The sequence below is a fragment of the Grampus griseus genome (assembly GCF_964374135.1).
Source record: "Grampus griseus genome assembly, chromosome: 7".
In the NCBI taxonomy this organism is placed as follows: Eukaryota; Metazoa; Chordata; class Mammalia; order Artiodactyla; family Delphinidae; genus Grampus; species Grampus griseus.
The window spans coordinates 15,173,571-15,197,540 of NC_139001.1; the positions used below are offsets into that span (position 1 = coordinate 15,173,571).

General features: G+C 40.5%; 1 protein-coding gene across 2 annotated transcripts in view; it reads right to left on the reverse strand.

The window, feature by feature from the left end:
* The window catches only part of ACSL3 (acyl-CoA synthetase long chain family member 3), an 82,248-nt gene extending 66,866 nt beyond the window's left edge, over positions 1-15,382 (reverse strand). For both annotated transcript variants that reach the window (XM_082658705.1, XM_082658704.1), the window contains exon 1: positions 15,154-15,382. The gene's annotated coding sequence lies outside the window, so the exon portion shown is untranslated. The remainder of the gene's footprint in view (positions 1-15,153) is intronic.
* Between the last annotated feature and the right edge of the window lie 8,588 nt (positions 15,383-23,970).

Here is a 23,970-nt window from a genome sequence, read left to right on the forward strand (position 1 = left end):
GGAGCTTTATGGCTTCAGGTCTTACACTCAAGTCTTTAATCCATTTTGAGTTAATTTTTGTTTACGGTATAAGATAGTGGGTCCAGTTTTATTCTTTTGCATGTGGCTGCCCAATTTCCCCATCACCGTCAATTATTAAAAGGAACTTCTTACTCAGAAACAAAAGAAAACTTCAACTTAATAAAAGCATATCAGAAACCAATAGCAAACATCAGACTCAAATTTCCATTAAAGTCAGGAATTAAGACAAGGAGGCCAGTTGTGACTATAATTATTTAACACTGTTAAAAAGGCTCTAGCCCTGTAGTCATCAGCCACATGGAGCCACTTAACACTTGAAGTGTGGCTTGTCCAAACTGAGATGTGCTCTAAATGTAAAATACGCATGGACTTGCAAAGACTTAGTAGGAAGAAAATGTAAAACACCTCATTAATCATTTTTATACTGATTATATGCTGAATATACTGGATTAAATAAAATATATTAAAGTTACCTGTTTCTTCTTTACTGAAGATACCTACTAGAAATTAAACTACTACAGATATGGTTCGCATTTGTGGCTCTAATTGCATTTCTTATGGACAGCACTGCAGTCTAGACAATGCAATGATGAAAAAAAGAAATGAGGAATAGAAATACTGGAAAAGGAGACACACAATAATCACTGTTTGCAGATAATTAATGTCTGACAAGAAAATCCAAAAGAATCATCTGAAAATTATCCAACCAGAGAGAAAGTTCATTAAGATATCTGGATACTAGGTAGACAACAAAAACCAATCATTTTCCTATACAGTAGTAATAACCAGTTAGAAAATAAAAAGGAAAAAGATTTTATATATGTGTGTGTGTGTGTATATATATATATATAATACTACTGATAGACACTAAAAGACTTGCATACATGGAAAGACAGACTAGGTCCCAGGTAGAAAGGATAACTATAACTCCACCAAAATTAACCTATAAACCAAATACAATCCCAATCAAAATCCTACTAGGACTTTGTCAATTCTGTATGGCTAGTTGATATACTAGTTCCAAGGTTTATCTAGAAGAAACATTTTAAGATTAACTAAGAAAATCTGAAAACAAGAATACTTAGCCCATACCAGCCTATTAGATGCCAAAACTAACACTAACTGTTCTGGTACAGAATTGTAAAAACTAGAAATAGTCGTGGGACATTTACACTTAATGATGGTGGCGTTTCAGATCAATGAGTGAAGGATAGATTATTCAATAAATTAAACAGCATCAAAGTAAAACCAGAATTGAGCCAATGGCTGAATGTGAGTCCTAGAAAGATGAGGAACACATCCCTGAAACTAACAATCAGCCTAGCAATACCTCTTCCACAGCTCCCATGTCCCAAAAAGGATTTGTTCCTAAGTCTTTTTTCTCATTATAAAACCATCTCCAGTGCTATCACGGTAGCCTACACAGCCCACACTGCCTGGCCTACAGCTCTGTTGGGAAGAGAAGCACTGGTTTCGTTTGAACTACGCCACTTCACGCCCATCTCTACCCCAGTAGACTGGCAAACACAGGTATCCACAGGGATCCAGGAGCCTATGACCAGTGAGGCCTGTAACGAAAGCACTGATGTGTTGGTTCACTAATATTCTCTCTAGAACCTGGAACTGGGATTGAATTAAAAGAATTTGATAGAATTAAAAGAAACTAAAAGGCCTGCCAAAGTAAACTCATTCTTTAAGATTCAGCTGAAGCCTCCACGTGAAGGCCTCCCTGGTCCCACAGACAAGCGCTAACTCAATCCCTCTGTGCCCGATTTCCACCCTCCACTCCTGCCTGACACACAGAGGCATGAAGGGGCAGAGAATAAGGAATCACAAGTAGCTTGAGATAGTTGGAACACAGGAAATTGAGGTAAGGTAGAAATGAAAATGGAATAGAGGAATATGTTGCAGAGACAGGTTTTAAGAAGCAAGGCACTTGACCAAATTTGTTTTTTCAGAATGACTACTTGGGTCAACAAACAGAACAAACCACAAAAGATTCCCGGTATGTAGTTACTACAATAGCCCAAGAAAGGATGATGAGGTCCAGGGTTTAGGGCAGCAGATACAGAAGTACGAGGACCAACTGGAGAGACTTTTCTGAGGTAATAGGATGTGGTGAGATGTGAAGATTAATCTTTGAAGATTAAAGTCAACACTTCTAGAATATTGGATGACTTGCGACAGATATGAGGAATACAGGAAGAAGAACAGATACATATGAGTACCTGAGTATAGGGTAGGATATTAAGTCTGGGGAAATGGCCAGAAAAGATAGTCACAATATTGTCAGAAATACAAGACTGGGCTCCAGACAGAACTGAAGATGTAGATTTTAGAATCATCACTGACTCCAACCATGTTAGAGTTGAAACCATGGAATCCCTCAAAAATAGTATACTCGGTTATAAGATAAAAGGATTAAAGACAGTTATTGTAAAAGCCAGCTAGAAGGGTAAAGAAACCAAGAGCATGTCCTAGAAGCCAAAGGCAGACATAAGGGTCAATGAGGGCATGGTCAAGAGTGTCAAAGGCTACAAGTGGTTATGATATTAAAGTACAACAAGCAGCTGGCCTGGCCCGAGACAATCCATCACACTTTCTTGCTTTCTTTATCACATAATTTTTAAATTATAACTATACCTATTACTCAACCAGTGAGCTACTCAAATGCATATCAAAAGCAAGTCTACTCTTTCAGAATTCCTGAGCTCCCACTAATAAGTGTACACTGGTCATTTTGATGTCAGGTTTTTGGCCTTCCAAAATTTTTCTGGTATTATGCTCAAATCTTTCAATTCAATTTAATAAACATTTACTGAGTATCTCATGTTCATTGTTGTGCTAGGTGACAGGGATGCAGAGATGGATTCTAACAACAAATATGAGTATTTTCTATGTGCTGGGCACTGGACGTGCATCAGTAACTAACAAGTATCCCCGTCCTCAGAGATGCTTACTTTCCACGTTAAACAGCTGCTCTCCCTTAAAGGAGCCCAAAAGAAACACATTATGTTTTAGACTTATCTAAAAAGAAAAGAGAGCAAATACATTTATTTCATAAAGCAATTTGAAATTGAGAGCATGAAACACAAAACTGTAATTAATCACCTATAGTTAACAAGCCTGTCCTCTGGCATCATACAATATAAACAAACATTAAGCTAGCCAGCTCTCAGTTATCTGTGGGTAAACTACCCATGCATATCAAGAGCAATTCCCTAACACTGACTCACTTTTCTGGGTTATGTCCCACCCAAATTTCTACCATGTAATCTTCTAACACTGAGATAATGTAAGAATATACGGTTTAAAACTGTCACAAAGTAACTCAAATCATTACCCATGCCAGATTTACTATGTCTACCATTTTTCAAATGAACTTGCAGAGACGTGCTCCCTCAATCTGATACCCTTCATTTCCCAGAGCCAAATAACCCAAGTTCTTCAACCCCATCCCCAATTCATCTATATATAATGCTGCCCCCAAACTAATAAGCCTCCGAGCATGGGCCTAGCTTTTATCTACTAGCTCATGGTCTCTAAACTTTAAGGATCACAACAAGCCCCTTTTGGTAAAACTGCTGGCATTCCAAACGTGTACCTTTAACACTGTACATACGTGTTATTGTTCTAGCATACTATAAACACCACAAATCATGCATAAAATATGGACTTTTTTTTTTAATTCTAACATTTTCTTCCAGCACTGCAGAGATGACTTGCATGCACACCCCGGAGCACACGTACGCTGCAAGACAGAGACCATCCTTATCTTAAAGAAATTGACGCTTGGAGGTAATCTGCTGTGGTTGCAAAACTAAAATGAGGTGGAGTCAGATTTGGGAATTCAAGCGCCAATGTGGTCGTAAAGCTCAAGCCCTGCACCGCTCCCCTCTATCACGCCAATCTCACCCCTTATACCTGGGGTCCCATGAGCTCCCCTCTCTGACCTCACACCTCACTCCCAACCAGCCACTACCTCTCACAACCCTCCCACCTCAAGATGTTGGAGAAAACAGGTATTCTTTTTATGCCTCAGAAAGTGATTTACAAATAAACATTTTGAATTTCTAAGGAGAATACTAGGCAGGAGAGTCTAAACAGGCATCAGGTTAGAAGTCAGGCCTAGTTTCAGAGTCAATGATGAATACAAATTCCTAGACTCTAACACACTAGCAATGTGGAAAGTTTCAGTACGAAAGGAAAATGACTTACGGAAGTATTGTGAATATGTAACAAATAATAATTCCGTGTATTATGGTCCATGTGGTATAATTGCAATTAATGTCAAGTACAGTTCTAAGATTAATTCATTCTGGTTTTCCATGGAACTAAAATAAACTCCTTACTTCATTTTAGAAAGAACTCGACTACCCCAAGCTTCCCCCAAACAGGAGGTAATAAGTTCAGAGATCAAGTCAGTTTCCAAAGAGAAGAGAAAGATTTCTGATTGTTTTAATGTTACAGTAAAAAAAAAAAAAGCCAAAGTCAGGGTCCAGAATGAGGATCACTTCAATCCTGATGAAAGTAAAATAAGTAAAAATAAGAAACTTCTCTGGTTGAAGTAGGAATTTTTCATAATTCTGGCCAAAGTGATAACTGAGTATTTTATAACCTAGAAACAGCAATGCAGAAAAATGAACTGTTTTATGCCTACAATACCAATTTAGAAGATAATATTCTAAAGGTTACACCTATGCAGCAGCCAGTGTAGTTAGTATCTAATAAAATCCATACAAATACCCCAGTGAATTACAAGTAGTAAACACATAAACAAACACAGAGAGGGAAACACACAAAGCTAACTGATAAAGTTTCAAAGAAGCCTAAGAAAGAAACATGGCAGAAATAGAAAAAGTCCTAAACCAAGAAAAAGGAAGAGGTGGAAAGGGAGGTAAAAGAAAAAGAGCACTGATGGAGAAGCAGCTCACAACAGCGTTGAGCAAGGTTTACAGACAAGGAAACTGAGCTCCACGAAGGCTAAACTGAATGGGCAGTGCCACACTGACAGTCAAGCAGCAGGGTTAGAAACAACTCGGGCCAGAACCTGAATGCTCCTCCTGTAACAACTCAGAGCCCACATGGTTCTCTTCACTTGCTGGCTGCCCAGTGTCCCTTCCTATTCCTACTACCTTCCATTCATTCAACAATTACAGCTGACCCTTGAACACGGGGTTTAGGGGCGCCAACCTTCCATACAGTCAAAAATCCGGATATAATTTTATAGTCAGTCCTCTATACCCACAGTTCCACATCCAGGGATTCAACCAACTTTGGATTGTGTAGTGCTGTAGTACATATTTAGTGGGGGGCGGGGGGGGGAATCCACAAGTAAGTGGACCCGCACAGTTCAAACCCATGTTGTTCAGGGGTCAACTGTACTTCCTGAGTTGAAGGAATCAATAAATAAATGAGTCTTAGGCAAGGTCTTTAATTGTCTCTGTCCTCCAAATCTCTGGTGTTCTTGCTTCTCCGCAGGGATGTGACTTATCCTCACAGCTTCTCTAGTCCCCCGGAACAAGTGATTTCTCAATTTTATTTGTCAACCTTGCTCTTCCCCAACTGCCCTGGACATCCCCATTTGAGTTCCTCTACCTCAAACTCAACTATTTTTTCAAATCCAATCTTGCTCAGCTGACTCTTGGCTACCCTGGCCAACATGACCTCTCTGACCTCTCTGACCTCTGTACTGCTCACTCAACATTAACCACATCCTTTATGTATCTTGAACACTCTCATCCTTAAGGAATTAGTATTCCTTAGTCCCCTTTAAGTGATGTATGCTTTTTACTTATATGATGGGTTTGGTCACATGCTGGACTCAGAATACCTTGTTATTTCTTACCAAAAAACTGCTTCTGAAGGACAGAAAAAATCAAAATACAACAAAAACAAGAAACAAAGAGGCACAAGGAAACTTTTGGATGTGATCAATATGCCTATTACCTTGATTGTGGAGATGGCTGCACAGGTGTATGCATGTCCAAACTCAAATTGTATACATTAAATATGTGCAGATTTTTATATATCAATGAAAGGACAGAGAAAGGAGGAAAGAGAAAAAAAGAATAGAGAAGAAAGAAAAGAGGAAAAAAGAGAAGACAGAGGGAGGCAGAGAAATAACTAACAACTAACATATGGGTCAACCGTGTACCCTAAACTACTATCTGTCATCTCCCTCAATCCTTGTGATAGCCCTGCAAAGTAAGAACATCTTTATGTTACAGAAATTGAAATGGAAGGCTGAGAAAGGTTAAGGAATCAGATCAAATTTACACAGCAAGTTTTACCCACATATATGGCAATGATTCCTTCGCCACTCAACACAAAGTTGATGACCTAAAATAGTATATTTAGAAATGCTACCCGAACCATTATCGAGGTCATATTCAAAAGATGTTTAAAACTAATACGGAGATTCTTAAGTTACCCGACTGAGAAGTATACCATGTCAACCTACTTTCAAGGTGCTTTATAGACACTTCCAGAAAACTAAAGCACAAGGTAAATCCTAAATTATTGATGTTAAAATATAACAAAATCTACTTAATGTCCCTCAGTTTACAGTTTACAATATCTCTTCCCAATCTCCATTAACCAGAGGTTACAATACATTAGACATTTCCTTGAAGTGTATTTGTCTATGTAAGGATAACGCTGCTTCAAAAGGTAAGGCAATAACAAAAAGTGAGTGGATGAACTTAAAAATACTGTATATTCTAAAAATAAATAAATTTAAAATAGTTAATATTTACTGAGTGCTGACTATGTGCCAGGAACTTATCTCATATAAATCCTGACAACAATATATAGCAGATTTTCTTATTATCCGTTTTTTACAGAAGAAATTGAGGCACAGAGAGGTTAAATAAGCTGCTCAAGATCACAAAACTAATAAGCCAGAATTCAATTCCAAGAAAACTTAACTCCAAGTCCATGTCCCTACCCACCAAAATTACAATGGAAAAAGGCACATTTTAGAGGAAAATTCTTAAACAAGCACTCAAATACAGAATTGGCTAAATCAAAAGTAGATTTATAAAAATTTCCCAAAAGGAAGGACACATGTGAATTATCCCTACAGTCATTTATGGAATTTAAAATGAAACAATATTAGATATATATCTGCAAAATTATCTACTAAGAACAAAAAGGGAAATAAAAATGAAAGTAAAACAATTTTAAAGTAAATTAGCTAAACTGAGATGTACCCACAGTCATGAAACTCAACTGATGGAACCACATAGATTAAGTGATATTGATTGAAAAAAAAGGATGCTGCATAAGAATACATACAATGCCATCTATATCAAGTTTAAAAATACATAAAACAATACTGTACACTGTTTAGGGATACATCCATATGTAGTAAAATTGCAGAGCAATGGATATGAATAACGAACACCAAATTCAGATTAGTGGTTAACTGGAGGATTTGGGGGAAGGAAGTGGGTTTCTTTAACTGGATTAAATAGTACGAAATATTTCTCAGACATACAGAAAGCAGGTCTCCTTTCTTTTTTTTCTTAAGAAAGAAAAGGAAAAAAATGGAATTAGCAGATTACAGAACCCAAAATTGCTTTATATTCCTGATCCAAAAAATGCTAAAAGGGCAATGTTAATGATTCCTATGTAAGAATGTTAAAGGAGAATGTATCCTGATGTATTTACGTTCAAGTTCAAGAAGAAAATTTTAGTTAAATTCTCTCAATTTAGTTTGTTACTCCTCACATTCTCCTCTGTAAAAACAGGGCTTTTATGGGGGGGGGAGAGGTAAGTTATGTGTAATAAAAATAGATAAACTGTCATCACAGCTCCTTCCAAGTATAATCATGCCTTCAGAGGTATATATGAACTTCAAACCAAGCTGTCACCCCAGAGAGGAGGTGCAGCGCCTGGGCCTTGGACTCTGGAACCTAACTACCTGGGATGAGGTACAGCACACACTTGGGCAAATTACTTAAGCTCCCTGTGCCTCAATTTCCTCATGTGTGAAATAAGAATGATAAAAAAAAAAAAAACTATCTCATAAAATTGAGAAGAAAATCAGAACAGCACCTGGCCAGAGGAAATACTGTAAAGGTATTGGCTATCATCTTTATTCCAAAGACCATTAGTATAGAAAAAGAAAAACCAGGCTTTGTATCAGAAAAATATTATCTAAGTGTGATTACTTTCCAAATTAAATAAAAGATAGAAAAGCTGACCATGACATGACAAACAAATGGGAAGCTTTTTATAGCAAGATAAGGTTTTTATTTTTCTAACATTCCTTAGTATTGTTATACCACCTCCAATGTGTACATATCTGTGTACACACACACCTGGTACAGATTCAAGGTGAAACATTCTATTCCGTCTCCCTTGTTCACTTAGCAAAAAGTCCAGTTTGTTGTAGAAAACTGGGCTACCACCTCCACCGTAAAGTCTCCCCTTTTTCCTGCCCTGTTCTGTCTGAGCTATACCAGACAGGAGCTATGGTATACCTCCTGCCCTGAGCTATACCATACAGTAATGCATCTCTTCTTATACCTTCTTCCCTTACACCATATAATGTTCACACTTTCCTTTCATGAATTCTGAGTTCTTCGAGAGCAGGGACGATCTCTCTTTTTTTCTTTTTCTAAATTATTTATTTATAAGTGAATTTTTTAATTTATTCTTCATTGCTGCGTGGGCTTTCTCTAGTTGCAGCAAGCGGGGGCTACTCTTCGTTGCGGTGAGCGGACTTCTCATTGTGGTGGCTCTCTTTGTTGTGCAGCACGGGTTCTAGGTGCGCGGGCTCAGTTGTTGTGGCTCGTGGGCTCTACAGCACAGGCTCAGCAGTTGTGGCGCACGGGCTTAGTTGTTCCACGGCATGTGGGATCTTCCCAGACCAGGGCTCGAACCCACGTCCCCTGCACTGGCAGGCGGATTCTTAACCACTGCCGCCAGAGAAGCCCAGGGACAATCTCTTAATCATTTTCAAATTCCCAGTGTCTTGCAAGATACATACTAAAGAAATACATGAGCAAATAAATCATTGCCCCTATATATCCTCGTAATACCTTCACAAACAAATAGGGAACTATAGTTGGAGGCAATTTATCCAAAACATTGGTTACTTAGGTATCTTCAGTTCAAAATAAAAATTAGCAGATCCATTAAGCCCACTGAATCATCCAATAATTCTTTACTCCTCCAAATGGGAAACATGAGAAGTAAACATATTTCAGTAAAAACAGCAGTTAAGATTTTAAATAAAAAGAATTTAGGCATTTAAAATGTCAGGAAGACAGAAGCAGTGCGAAAACTATTATGAAACTAAAAACAGCACATAAGAAAGAAATCACAAGATTTAATGTTTATATTGTCCCCTTCTTCAGAAAAGAAATAAACTATAATCAGAAGTCAGATGAAAGTATATACCATATTAAGGTGGATAAAAATCGAGATTAAGTCACATGTTAAATCAATTTCACACAATGCTTTGTAGTGAGGTTTTCTAAAAAGACTATGTCATGAGTCGGCAAATATTGGGCTGATTTTTCGGAATTCAACAGTTCTTGGCAATTTTCTGGAAATTGCTCAGGGCTCCATAATATGGTACTGACTCCTGTCAGGTGGTTACAGGCCCATCTTCTCTTACTATAGAAGAGGTGTCCCTCCTCCCAGCTAAGGCACAGGGCTCACGTGCTTTGGATTCCATGCCCTCCCATCTTCTCACGAACTTTGCACAAACAAGTAACACTTTTCTCATCTATATTCGACCTCCCCCCTCAACAGACACCCTCCCTTCAGCATTTAAATATGCTAAAAATCAGAACTCGCGGAAGCAGTTTCCGATTCTTGCTGTCTCCATTTTCCCCATCTTCTACTTACTTCTGCTCCCCATCCTACCCCTACCACCACATCAGTATCTCCTGCCAAGGTCACCCATGACCTCCCAGTTGCTAAATACAACAGATGATACTCAATTTTCCTCACAGGGGCGTTCCACAGTATTGACAGCTTCCCCCTTGGCAGCAGGGACACCTGCTTCTGGCAGTCCTCACACCTCCCTGGCCACTACTCCTGTTTCCTTTGCAAGCTCAGCCTCCTATACCCAGCTCCATCCCTGGCCTCTTCCTGTTCTCTTTCTAGTCTCTCCACTGGCAATCTCTAAACTGATAGCGTCAAAATGATATATGAGTAATCACTCAACATCTCCTTCTCCCAACCCATATACTACTATTAATCACGAGGTCTGGCAATTTTGCCTCTAAATCTCCATTTTCTCAATATTTCTGCTAATGATATAAGGCTCTTAAGAGGATCAAATAAGCTAAAATGATAGTACTTTAAAAAGGAAAAGAAACTTTAATCTGAGTATTAGTATTCATTAAATTGAAATCTCCTCGAAAGCAACGACTTTACAAGTTCATCTTTTTATTTATTCCACATTGTACACCTAGCACGGTACTTTGCATGCAGACGGCATTCAGTAAATGTACTGCAATGAACTATTTGTATTGGCTTAATACATGTTCAACTGAAATAGTCACACATTTAATGGCTTATATTTCCCAAATCATGTCATCATTTGTCTCCTAAGAGGTGAGAATTTTAAGTTAAATCACTCTGTAAAGTGTAAACTACACCGGATACTTCCGATAATTATACTACTACTTATCTAAAGTTAGAAAAAACTGCCTAGCTTTCCTGAAAACATCCAAATCCCATCCTCAGGTCCAAATCTCACATAAGTTTCTTGCTTCCCAACCGTTCATCCAAAAGGGGAAAGTTTAAGTATTACAGGAATATTTAAGCTTTAAGTACCCCAAAGGCAGGGAGAATGACTTCCTGAAAAAATTCCCTCTCACTTTCATATCTTGCAATGTGAGCTGGAGTGACATTCTGAGTAGAAACAGACATTGAAATTAAAAGAATACTGTTGCTTAAAAGTTCTCTAACTCTTGCTTTATGTACTTTTAATTACAGCCTCAGAATGCAAGATGGTCATCTAGTAATATCTCACCATAACAATTCAAAAATCTCCCCAGAAGAAAATACAGTCTCTTCAAAAAGTGGTGTTGGGAAAGCTAGACAGCTATGTGTAAAACAACAAAATCTGAACATTCCCTCAAACCATATACAAAAACAAACTCCAAATGGTTTAAAGATCTGCATATAAAACACGACACCATAAAACTCCTAGAAGAGAACATAGGCAAAACATTCTTTGACGTAAATCGTAGCAATATTTTCTTAAATCAGTCTCCCAAGGGAAATGAAATAAAAGCAAAAATAAACAAATGAGACCTAATCAAACTTAAAAGTTTTGCACAGCAAAAGAAACCATAAACAAAATGAAAAGACGACCTATGAGAGAAATAGCTGCAAATGATGCGATTGACAAAGAGTTAATATTCCAACTATGCAAACAGCTCATACAACTCAATATCAAAAAAAACTCAAACCACCCAATCAGAAAGTGGGCAGAAGTCCTAAACAGACATTTCTCCAAAGAAGACACACAGATGGCTAAAAGGCACATGAAAAGATCCTCAACATCACTAACTATTAAAGAAAATACAAATCCAAACAAACCACAATGAGGTATCACCTCACACCTGTCAGAATGGCTACTATCAAAAGTCTACATATAATAAATGCTGAACGAGAAAAGGGAACCCTCCTACACTGTTGGTGGGAATGTAATTTGGTGTAGCCACTATGGGAAACAGTATTCAGGTACTTTAAAAGACTAAAAATAGAATCACCATATGATCCAGTAATTCCACTCCAGAAAGGATGAAAAGTCTAATTCAAAATGAACATTTGGGTACATGTATATTAGCAGCACTATTTACAATGGCCAAGACATGGAAGCAACACAAGTGCCCATCAACAGACAATTGGCTTAAGAAGATGTGATGTGTATATGCGTGTGTGTGTGTGTTTATAATATTACTCAGCCATAAAAAAGAATGAAATATTGCCATTTGCAGCAACATGGATGGACCTAGAGAATATTAAGCTTAGTGAAAAAAGTCAGACAGAAAAAGACAAATACTATATGATATCACTTGTATGTGGAATCTAAAAAATAATACAAATGAATATATATACAAAACAGAAACAGACTCACAGACACAGAAAACAAACATGGTCACCAAAGGGGAAAGGGAGGAGGGGAGGGACAAATTAGTAGTACGGGATTAACAGATACAAACTACTATACGTAAAATAGATAAGCAACAAGGATGTACTGTATAACACAGGGAATTATACCCAATATCTTGTAATAACCTATAATGGAATATAATCTGTCAAAGAAAAAGAAAGAGAAATAAGTAAAATTAAATAAAAGTAATTTGAGAGGTAAAGAGATGCCAGTGAGGGCTTCCCTGGTGCCGCAGTGGTTGAGAGTCCGCCTGCCGACGCAGGGGACACAAGTTCGTGCCCCGGTCCGGGAGGATCCCACGTGCCACAGAGCAGCTGGGCCCGTGAGCTATGGCCACTGAGCCTGCGCGTCCGGAGTCTGTGCTCCGCAACGGGAGAGGCCACGACAGTGAGAGGCCCGCATACCACCAAAAAAAAAAAAAAAAAAAGAGATGCCAGTGAAAATGTTCCCTTTCCAGATCCTGAATTTTAAGTCTGATCAATTTTCTTTCTACCGTACTGATACTGGGCAATCTTAATTTAAACAAAACTGGAATCGCTGGAAAATGACATATAGTTTATTTTACATATTCGTATATTTATTTTCTTAGTGTTCCATACCACTCTTAAAAATTATTAGAAGTAAACTCATAAAAGGTAAATTTTAAAATTAGTATTTAATATTAGAGAAGACTAAAATAACATGAATGCAAAATGCCAGCTGGTATCATGGACTCAATCCTGGAACAGAAAAAAGGGCATTAGTGGAAAAACTGGTGATATCTGAATAAAGTCTATAGTTAAGAGGATAATATCAATATTAAATTCTTGTTTTGACAAATGAACCAAGGTTATGTGACACGTTAATATAAGAGCAGGGGAGCTGGGTTATGGTATACAGGAATATTCCATATTTGCAACTTTTATGTGAATCTCAAATCATCCCAAAATAAAAAGTTTAAAAATATATATATAGTACCCAGTCTAGTCAACAAGCACTACTGGTCACCAACCATCTAAGGGGAAAAACAAAAAAGCCTCCCTAGACTAGGTTTCCATCTAAATCACAATCCTCTATATAATATTTGTTCACACACTACTTGTCCTTCATTACACATTACACATATAATTTGTAATTATATATTATTTGTATGAGATTTGCTTCGTTTGTTTCCTCCGTAAAGGCAAAGCTCACATCAGTTCTGTTCACTGCTGCATTCTTAGCACTTTACATGGTGCCTGACATAGAATAGGAATTAAAGGCTCTAAGTGAGCAATTAATTGAAAGAGGAATGGTTAATTTAAGCAGAACCAGACAGCAGAGGAGCACATAAGCAATGAGAAAAATGTTGGGGCTTTAAGATCTGACTTCCCAAACCAGACAGGGATTGCTCCTTCCCATCCCTCCTTCCTTCCTTCTTTCCTTCAAGGACATGACTCAGAATATTTCAGCTTTAAATCAACCAGCGCAAACATCTTACAAACCCAGTAACTGAGACCCAAAGACACTAGGTGACCCATACATCCAGTGGATCTCTGCTCTACACCCAACACTGCCCTCCTACAGAAGCAACTCTTTCTATAGAAAAAGAGAGAAACCAGGAAAAGTCTAAAGGGAAAATGCCAGAGTGACTAAAGAAGCCTTACTCATTCCTAAGGGTGAGAAGTGCATGGGAAGACGCCAGAACACAAAAGAAAAGAATAAAGTCTGTGCAGCACACTCCTGTGTCACACCTCCGCCCTGTAATAACCTACTAATACACTTTCAGGAGCACCTCAGCAGCACCCTTCAACTCTCGGAACTAATCTGGGGAAACAAAAAAGGTTATCATCAAACTACAGCTCTCCTGGCCACTCAAACAAAAATCCACGGTGACAACTATTCAGCCAGCCACCAAGGAGTGGCAGCATACTATAGTGCTTAGATGTGAAAGCTCTGGATTTTCAGACAGGCGGATCTGAATCCCAGCTTCTCCTCTTACTGGCTGTGATCTGGGGGCAAGTTAATATATCCAAACGGCAGTTTCTCCAGCTGTAAAATGGGAATAACCGCCACCCTAGTGGGTTGTTAACAGTTTCAGAGATACTATACAGAAAGCTCTTAGCACAACACCTGCAATAAATGTCAGCTGTTTGTCATCTTATTCGGCTATAATCACTTTCACGAGGCCTATTCTCTCTAACGTCCATATAATTTCAAAGACGTTGTTCTACCCTATTTTTGAAGGGCCATATACACAATAGCTTCGAGCACATTTTCTAAATCCAGCCTGGACAAACCAGTTCTATGTCTCTGGGCCTCAGGTTCCTCATCTGTGAAACGGGCCGGATCATCCCTACCCCACTGGGCTGCTGGTAGTGAGCACTCTCTCAGTGTTACACATTCCACTACTGCTGTATAATTAAAACGCACCTAGGGAAAATAAACCTTCAACTCCCAACCCCAAAACAACAGTATTCATCCCCGCCCCATCACCACCGGTCGTGGCCTGAACAAATACCAAAGTCGACCCATCTCACACCCCCAATATCTCCTCACACCCCGCAGCAACCCACCCCCCCAGTGTGGGTTTCCGAAACCGCAGGGCTCAGTTTCCTCCCAGCGACGGCGTCAGAGCCGGGCTAGTGAAAGCTGCCAATCCCCCAGGTCACCCCGCCCCCAAAGCGCCGGGAGAGACCCCGCGCAGCCTTCCTCCCCCGAACAGCGCGGCCGCCCGGGCTGCGGTTCCCCCAGCTCACGTGGGCCCTTCGGCCCGGGCGCCACCTTACCCGCTTCCCGGACCCCACGGGCGCGCCTCCCACATACGCCGCGAGCCGGCCCCAGAGCCCGCACCGCCAGCGCGCACACCCTCGGCGCCGGGCTCGGCGGCCACGTCGAGGAGCCGGGGCCTCCAGGCCGGCCGCGTCCCTCCCCCAGTCCCGGGCTGCCCTCGGGCCCAGCCCGGCCGCACGCGGAGGCCCCGCCGCCAACACGGCCCCGCCGCTCCCCACAGGCGCTGCACTCACCGCGACGCCGGAGCTCCGGTTCCTCCGGCCCATGCAGGCCTGGCTGTGCCCCCAGAGCATTCACGCCCCGGACCGCCTCCTGGGGACCCTGACGCAGCCTCCGCGAGTCGCACTGCGAGAGGGCGGCGGTCGGCTGCCCGGTGAGCTGCCGCGCCGACTCGTCTCAGCCCCAGCACTCGCGACAAGCGTAGCGTGGCGCCCCAGCGCCTGCAGACCAGCGTCTGTTGAGCCGAACCGCCCAGGACGCGCGCCCCCGGCCGGCGCTCGTTGCATATGCAGAGAGGCAGCAGCCCATTGGCCCGCGGGCGGTGGCGCGTGCGGGGCTGGGCCTATCGAATTCCGGCCGGGAGCGCGGCGCGGGCGGCCGGGGGCGGGGCGGGGTTACTATGGGTCATTCGCCCGAGCCGGGGCGGACGGGACCCAGCCGCAGCCGGCGCGGGGCGGGGACAGGTCGGCGGGGAGGGACGGGACCAATGCGGCCGGGGGAGGGGAGGGGAGCCAGTCTATGCGGCCACGACATGGGCGGAGATGGGGCGGGGCCGGCCGGGTCTGCAGGAGGGCAGTTCCTGGGGTAAAAGACCACCGCCTTGTCTCCCGAAAAAAGAACTAGAAAACGCAGATACTGCTGTAATGCATAAATCTTAATATAGTTCAGGAAAAAAAATGCGCGTTATTATTTTCATTCTTAATTGGATTACGTGTTTCGTTCTTGCACAAATGTGTCAGATTTTGTAAAATAAAATGATTTTTGGAAATGTCTGAAGCGAGAGGGTCTCAAAAATTCAAAGCATGTTTCTTTATTGTCTCTTGTTTTGGCCTTACCGAACCCAGCAAATAACCCATCTCCCCTCAGTGCACTCACTACTTATACCAGATTGATATTTGTTTTCAAGTGATAAAGTTGACCCCAAATTATTGTCTTTGGACGTTCTTTTTATGAAGCTAAAAGTGTTCCTGTATTTTAAAGTTTGCCATTATATTTCACTTTAGACACTACAAAAAGGAAAAAAACATAGAGTGCAGGTAGACTGCCTTACTGCAAGCAAACGAACCAAAACACAAATGACTAAAACAACAAGTACAATACACTGTAAGAAAGATGGCTTTCATTACCCAAGCAGCAGTGGGATTGAGCTTTTTTTTCTTTAATCCAACATATTATTTAGTTGGTCTGTGGACAAAGTTACAACATTAAGTCAGATTTGATACCACAGGAAATAAAACATTTGGAGGGGTTTATTTTGTTTTGAAGTAATGAAGGAGCTAGAAATAGCTACTTGAATAGTAAACTTCGATGCTATGCAAAACTTGTCTTTAAGTAGGTGAAAGGTGACGTTCATGAGCCAGCCTCAGGCTAAAGCAGGGGCTCACTTCCCAAGAGAATCTCAAAATCCGTGAAGCCGCCTGAACTTGAGCTGGGTGGAGTGATGAGGCTGAGAGCAAAGAAATCTCACTCACCTTGGGCCCCAGGCCAGTTTAACTACCTAAAGGAAAGGATACCTGATTCAGGCAACCTGCTCTTCTGCTAGAAAAATAGGTTAATTTGCTCGCTAATCTTTCGAAGTGCTGTCAAAGGTTAACATCCTGAAGATAAATAGAATGCAAAATTTCTTATCTGAAAAGACTGCCACCATTCTGCATGCTGAGGGAAGTATACCTTAAAAGTGGTAGTTCCAGAACCAGGAAAAGCCTCTAGCAAAATAAGTAATTTACAAGGGAGGAATCTTTTTTTCCATCAATAAGCATAAAGCAGACTAGTAGAATTCCAGCAACATCTTAACATCTTCATTATCTCGTTCTGTATGTGTGTGTATGATATATATATTTTAAAGGAAAATACTCCTTGGACTCAAAATTCTAAATTCCCATCTTGTTTGCTTAGGGTAAACAGAAATGTAATGTTTCCAGTCTCTAAGATGTTCTGTTTTTAAAATAAAATAATATATGCACAGTTGCTTTTCTTTTATTCAGGATTTCAGTATATTTTTACTTAGAGCTTTTGAGGGAATTATGGAATTTGGCTGCATTTCCCTTCTTTTTAGAAAAACTCAATTCAGAAACTATAATGGCCAACTGAATGAAAACATCCAACAGTTCCTTTTACAGTTTTGTTATTTCTCCCAATTACAAGGCTATTGAGAGGAGATATGTTTGTAATTTTCATGAATACCTAATGATCTGTCTCATGTGAAGGGTCATAGAAATAGTTTGTGCTCCTATAGCAAACTATATACTACTAGCATTTTCCATAATCATTATAAGGTAAAACCAGGACCAGCTGATGTTTAAAAGTTTAACAGAAACTTTTTGTTCTTTCATTTCTGGTGGATTGGGAAGGGAAGACCGTGATTGAGGTAGCATACTATACTATATTTTTGAGTTAAGTTGGCGCTGGCCTCAAGGAGCAGAACATCCAACAAAAACCAACTTAAATTACATCATTTATTTACCTCACTTACAGATAACTCAAGAGGCAGGACAAGTCCACGACTGGTCCAGGGACTCTGCTAGGTCACTGAGGACCTCAGCTTTTACATCTTTCACTCTGGCTTTATCCTTAGACCATGATAGTCACAGATGGACGCCACAGTTTCAAGTGTCACATGAAGACACAACAGCATCTGGCCAAAGAATAGGGCCTAAATGCCGCTTCTCATCAAGGAGGAAACCCTTTCTCAGAAAGCTAACAACTGACCGCTCCTCAAGTCCTAGTGGCCGGATTGGGTCACGTCATTTCCTAGCTGCAAGAGAAACCAGGAAATGCCAGCATTTTTGGCCTTTCTAGTGGAAGGTGGACACCATCAACACAGAAGCAGCCATAGGAAGGAATAATGTGGGAAGCCCAATTCAGAAGTGTCCACCGTGGGTATCACTGGAAATTACTCACCTCTGACTAGAAGTGGCTTAAACAATAAAACCATCTGTTATCTCACTTAAAAGGTCCAGAGGAAGGCAATTCTAGGGTTTCTTCAAAGGGCTCACTGGTGTCATCAGAACCCAGCTCCTTCTATCTCTTTACTCTGCCATTCTCAGTCTTCATGTTCTGTCTCTTCCTGGTTACAGAGTGGCTGCAACTGCTCCAAACGTTATCTTTACACAATACTACATCCAAAGCCAGAAGGGGAAATTGGCTTCTCCGACATGTCAGTATGTGTTTATTATGGCACTGCATCTTCCCAAGGTGTATTCAGCCCACTTCCCCTAAACCAATCACTAGCAAATGAAAATACCCTGATAAGCTTAGCTCAATCATAGATCATCCACTAGGGCTGGGAGAGGATGTTCTAGCAACTGGGGACAGAGCATCATTTGACCTTTGGTTCAAAGCCTATGCCATATTTTGAAGCACAGGGCCCCACCCCAAAAGAGCATCATCTACAAGCTGACTCCTTAGCTGGGCCTTTAAGAGACCTTTAAGAGTTCTATCAGGCCGCATGTATATGGTAATATCCATGGATCCTATAGTCACATGCCCATTGCTGCTACTGTGCAGGAAAATGAGTTTCTTGGTTGCAGATCAGTGTTATGCAAGATTCCATGAAGGCAAAGCCGATACTCTGTGGGGCCTCAGGTTGTAGTGCTAGCAAGACTTAGTAGGCAGGATTGGCAGAACTGTGCCTGGGTTATGTATCAGCCCTAATAGGGACAAATTACTGCGTTACACTCTGGTAGGGAGAAAGCCCTGAGATGGAGATTCACAGGCGCCATCAGCAAATCCTGGACGTGTGACTGCTGAGGGGATATGTTCAGGGCATCAGCAGAATCTGCTACAGGTGGACACTCAACAGTGTCTGCCATTATCATTTTGTTTTTAAAAAAAGGAAACTGGAATGTATTTTAAGAAATTTTCCAATTACTGAATTTCAAGGAAAGAATCAGGAGAATTCTAAGAGATCTTGTATATCCAAATCCTGTGGTCGTTCTAGGAAGTTCTTTGCAACACAGGTATCAACTTTAGGAGGGATGCACAGGTTGATCATGGGGTGAGACATCACAGTGGGACACCCTCTCATCCACTAAAGATCTCTAGGGATTGAGACTCTCAAACTCAATGTCTTTCAATGACACTGGATTCCATAAACACTCTAGCAATGTGTTCTTTCTTCAATTTAAGGTAATTTAATTTTGTTCCACTTTAGTGATTAAGAACCGACCCGCCTCCTTTTAGTAACCCTTCATATTAATGAAATACTTTAAACTCCACTTTTACTTTTTCTTTTCCAGGCTAGACTATCTTTTTTTTTTAACTCTTTTCCAAATGACCTATCGTCTATCCCTTTAGTCATTTTTATTATTTTTCTCCTTTCTTCGTCATCTGGAGGACGAAATAAAATACCTAAACTTTAACAAGGGCCTGACAATTGTAAAACATATTGAAAGAATCCATTCCAAGTCCTTACCTGTCAGAATTCCATTAAAATAGCCTAAAATTAATTGGCTTTTTAAAGTAACCACACATACTTTTTCATTCCTGGTTCATTTTGATTAATGATAACTTCCAATTAAGGCAGTGAACATTAATTAGCTATGCATACTTATGTGTCTAAAAGTCTCTTCAAATCCATTGTTGGGCTTGTTTGCTGTTTTATGTATTAGTCTCTGAATACTTAGCTTTTTATATTATTTTTATTAAACCTCTGTAATTTATCAATTATATAACTCTCCTATCCATTTTATATCTGTAAAAAAACTCTGAATTCAGGCAGTTATATTAAACTCTCCAGAATAGTTGGTTTTCTATTATTTTTCAAAGATGTACTGGCACAGAGACTCAATATATTTGATTAAAAAGAGATAACCTAGAGTATCAGCTAGAATTAATTTTGGCTGCATGTACCTGAGAATGCAAAATAATAGTGGCTAGACCATGCAAAGGTGTATATTCTACATAAAAGGAGTAGGGAACGAGGTAGTCCAAGGCTAGAACAACAATTCCATGAAATCATCAGGGACCCAAGATGCTTCTCTCTTTCTGCTCTGCTATTCTCAATGTGAGGATTCTTCATATGTGACCATATTCAAGGTCCATATTCGAGGACCATATTCAAGGTCCATATTCAAGGTCATAAAATAGCTGCTAGAGCTCCAGCCATTACAACCACACGGTGGCATTAAGAAGGAAGAAAGGGGGCTTCCCTGGTGGTGCAGTGGTTAAGAATCCGCCTGCCAATGCAGAGGACATTGGTTCAAGCCCCGGTCTGGGAAGATCTCACATGCCACGGAGCAACTAAGCCCATGTGCCACAACTACTGAGCCTGAGCTCTAGAGCCCGCGTGCCACAACTACTGAAGCCCACACACCTAGAGCCCGTGCTCCGCAACAAGGGAAGCCTCCACAATGAGAAGTCCACGCACCACAGTGAAGAGTAGCCCCCACTCACTGCAACTAAAGAAAGCCCTCGCACAGCAATGAAGACCCAACACAGCCAAAAATAAATAAATAAAATAATTTTTTTAAAAAAACCCTTAAGAACATCATAAGCTTTAAAAAAAAAAAAAGAAAGAAGGATGTAAAAGGCAATAGAGAGTTTTAGGCAACACAAACTGTTCTATATTTTTCTGATAAAGAGCCTTCCTATAGTTGTGAAATAAGTAAATAACCCCTAAGACTTCTTGGGAACTGTCTTAATTCCTTTTAGCATTCCTTACTGAACTTACTTCTCACTCCCTGCATCCTTTTTGTTTCTTTTCTCTGGACCTGCTATAATTTCTCTCCAACATTATAAAGTATTTGGAAACCAAACCTGGATTCAATGCTCTAATTAACTGAACATTAATTCAACAGATATTTAAGTGCCACCAGAGGACAGGTACTGTGCTAGATGTCACAAATATAGCACTTATCGAGACAGAAATGGTCCTGACCTTCAAGAAGCTTATGCTCTAAATCATTATAATAAATAAATAAAAAGATAGTTCCAGAGTTGGAGGTGCTCTTCGGACATTTAAACAGGATAACTAGGAGAAAAGAAGAACAAAGACAATTTTGGATAGGGAGGTCAGGGGAGACAACTCTGAGAGGTGACATTTAAGCCCTAGTGAGGAACTGGCTGATATTTTTGGCAGGAAAATAATTTTGTGACTCTAGAGAGCCTCTCCCAGAAACTAGAAATATATTCTCGTATCACATGGACTTGACCTGGCATTTTTAGAAATCCTGCCCAGTTTGCAGAATCCATAAATATTACAACAAGGAACACAGTCCTATCACCCAAACGTCCATTATATCTTGCTTTGTCATTTAAGGCATTTAACTCAATGTCAAGTGCTCTGGGAAGATCCCAAGCAAAATTACTTGTCCCATTCTCCCTGCGTTGTTCGTGCTATTGTTTTATCAGTTAGGTCTCCTTGGGATACAAGCAATAGAAAATGCAAATTCAACTTGCTTAAGCAATTGGAGTTTAATGGCTTACAAATTAAAGGGTGTACATCGGCCTTCAGGGACAGCTTGATACAGAGCTCAAAAGGATCAAAAAGAGTAGTTTTGACTTTCTCCATTCCTCAGATCTACTCCTTGGTGACAGTGTTTGCTTCATCCTGGCTTCCCCACCCCCAGGGCATCAAGACGGCTGGAGGTTATGGAGACTCCTCTCCCACTGGAAATTCCAACTCTCCTCCCAGAAATTTCATTTCCTCTTGAGGCATTATGTCTCTCCTTGCTCAATTTATGTCCCCAACAGTATACTCTGTCTGTCCAGACCTGACTCACCGGCTCCAGCCTGGGATCCAAGGATGGAGGTCAGCAATTCACATCTCAGAAGCACGAGGGAAAGTGTTGGGAGGTGCGTGTAGATGTCCCACAGGAAAATCAGAGCGTGTTACTGGTAGAAAGGTGAAAGGAAACAAAAGCACCATATTGCACTACCGTGAGCTTAGTGCTTCTTGTGCTGTATTAGGTCAATTGTGTTTCTCTCTTTCTCAAACCCCATGATGAACTGTTTGAGAAGAAGAACCACATCTTCATCTTTTTATTCCATAAGGTCCACCCAATGTGCTGATAGATATAATACCTGCACCAAGTGAGCTCAACACACATTTGCTGAATTCAACTATAGAGTACGGTACACACATGTGTAAGTGTAGAGGAGTACATATACCAGTGATGGTATTTGCAGTACATTTAAATCTCTCACAAGACATCAAACTATTTTTTAAAAGTTTGACTGAGAAACTGTCCTCACACTACATTTATTTCAGTTCTTGCTTCTGTAATATTTAGTTTATCTTAATAGTCATTCTTTCTGCAGCCAGTTCATTCCTATATATTTTTTCCTCAATCATATATTTCAATCCACATTTAATTTACCATTTTGTAAGTCTTCAAATCTAGTCTACTCAAAGTATTCTCCATGGAAGGCAGCATCAGTGTCACCTGGTTGCTTGTAAAAAATGCAGAATCTCAGGCCCCACCCCAGACCTACTTGAACCACATCTGCATTTTAACAAGATTTTCCGAGGATTCATAGAAAACCATAAAATTTGAGAATCACAAGTCTCCTGCTCTAGACTAGCACCATCCACTGAGGATGTAATAGGAACCACATATGTAATTTAAAATCTTCTGGTAACCACATTAAAAAGAACAAAGAAAACAAGCCAAATTAATTTTAGTAGTATACTTTATGTAACTCTATCTCAAGTATTATCATTTCAACTTGTAATCAATATAAAAATAATTAATCAGATATTCTTTGGGGTTACTCTTTCTAACCTGGTGTTTATTTTGTACTTACAGTACATCTCAGTTTGGACTAAGCACCTTTCAAGTGCCTCGATAGCCACCTATGGTTAGCAGCTACTGCAGTTGGTGAAACCACATAACTCAGATTGGGACTTGGTCTTTTAACCGACATCACACACCTGGTCTCAGGACTTAAGGAAGCTCAGGTTCTTAATGTCTCATGGCAGAAAGAATTCAGTGAGAGACAAAGTGATAGGTAGGAAGTAGATTTAGAGAGAAACACATTCCACAGAGTGTAGGCCATCTCAGAGGTGAGAGGCCCCGAAACATGGCATGGTTAGTTTTCATGGGCTGGGTAATTTCATAGGCTAATGAGTGGGAAGGTTACTCCAACTCTTCCAGGGGAAGGGGTGGGGATTTCCAGGACTTGGGCTACCTCCCACTTTTCGTCCTTTTATGGTTAGCCTCAGAACTGTCACTGTGCTGGTGGGTGTGTCATTTAGATGTTAATATGTTACAATGAGCGTATGATGAGGCTCAAGGTCTAGTGGAAGTTGAATCTTCTGCCATCTTGGACCTCGTTGGTTCTAACCAGTTTTTGTCATGTCCTATGGCTACGTCATTCTTTTAAAGGTTGTGCCCTGCCTCCTTCCTTCCTGTTTCATTGGCACAGCACTGGACCGTAAGATGCATGAAAACAACAGACCATGTCATTTCACTCTCCACTGTAACCCAGTGCCCAGTACAGTGCCTGACGGGTAGCAGACACTCAATAAATGTTTGTTGACTTAATATGTTTGAGTGGAGAGAGATTTAAAATATTTAACCAGCACAGCAAAAGTACTGACCAAACAAAATCAAGACAGACCCAGGATGTAAACTATCAGTAGTGCCACATTAGAAAGAAATAGCATAATAACGGCCTAGAATACAGTCATCCCTCAGTATCTGCGGGGATTGGTTCCAGCAGCCCCTGTGGACACCAAAATCCAAGGATACTCAAGTGCCTTATATAAAATGGCGTAGTATAATGAATACAGTCAGTCCTCAGTGTCCGAGATTGGTTGAACCCACAGAAGTGAAACCCACAGATACTGAGGGCCAACTGTATGGGAACTGGTCCAATCCCTTCACATC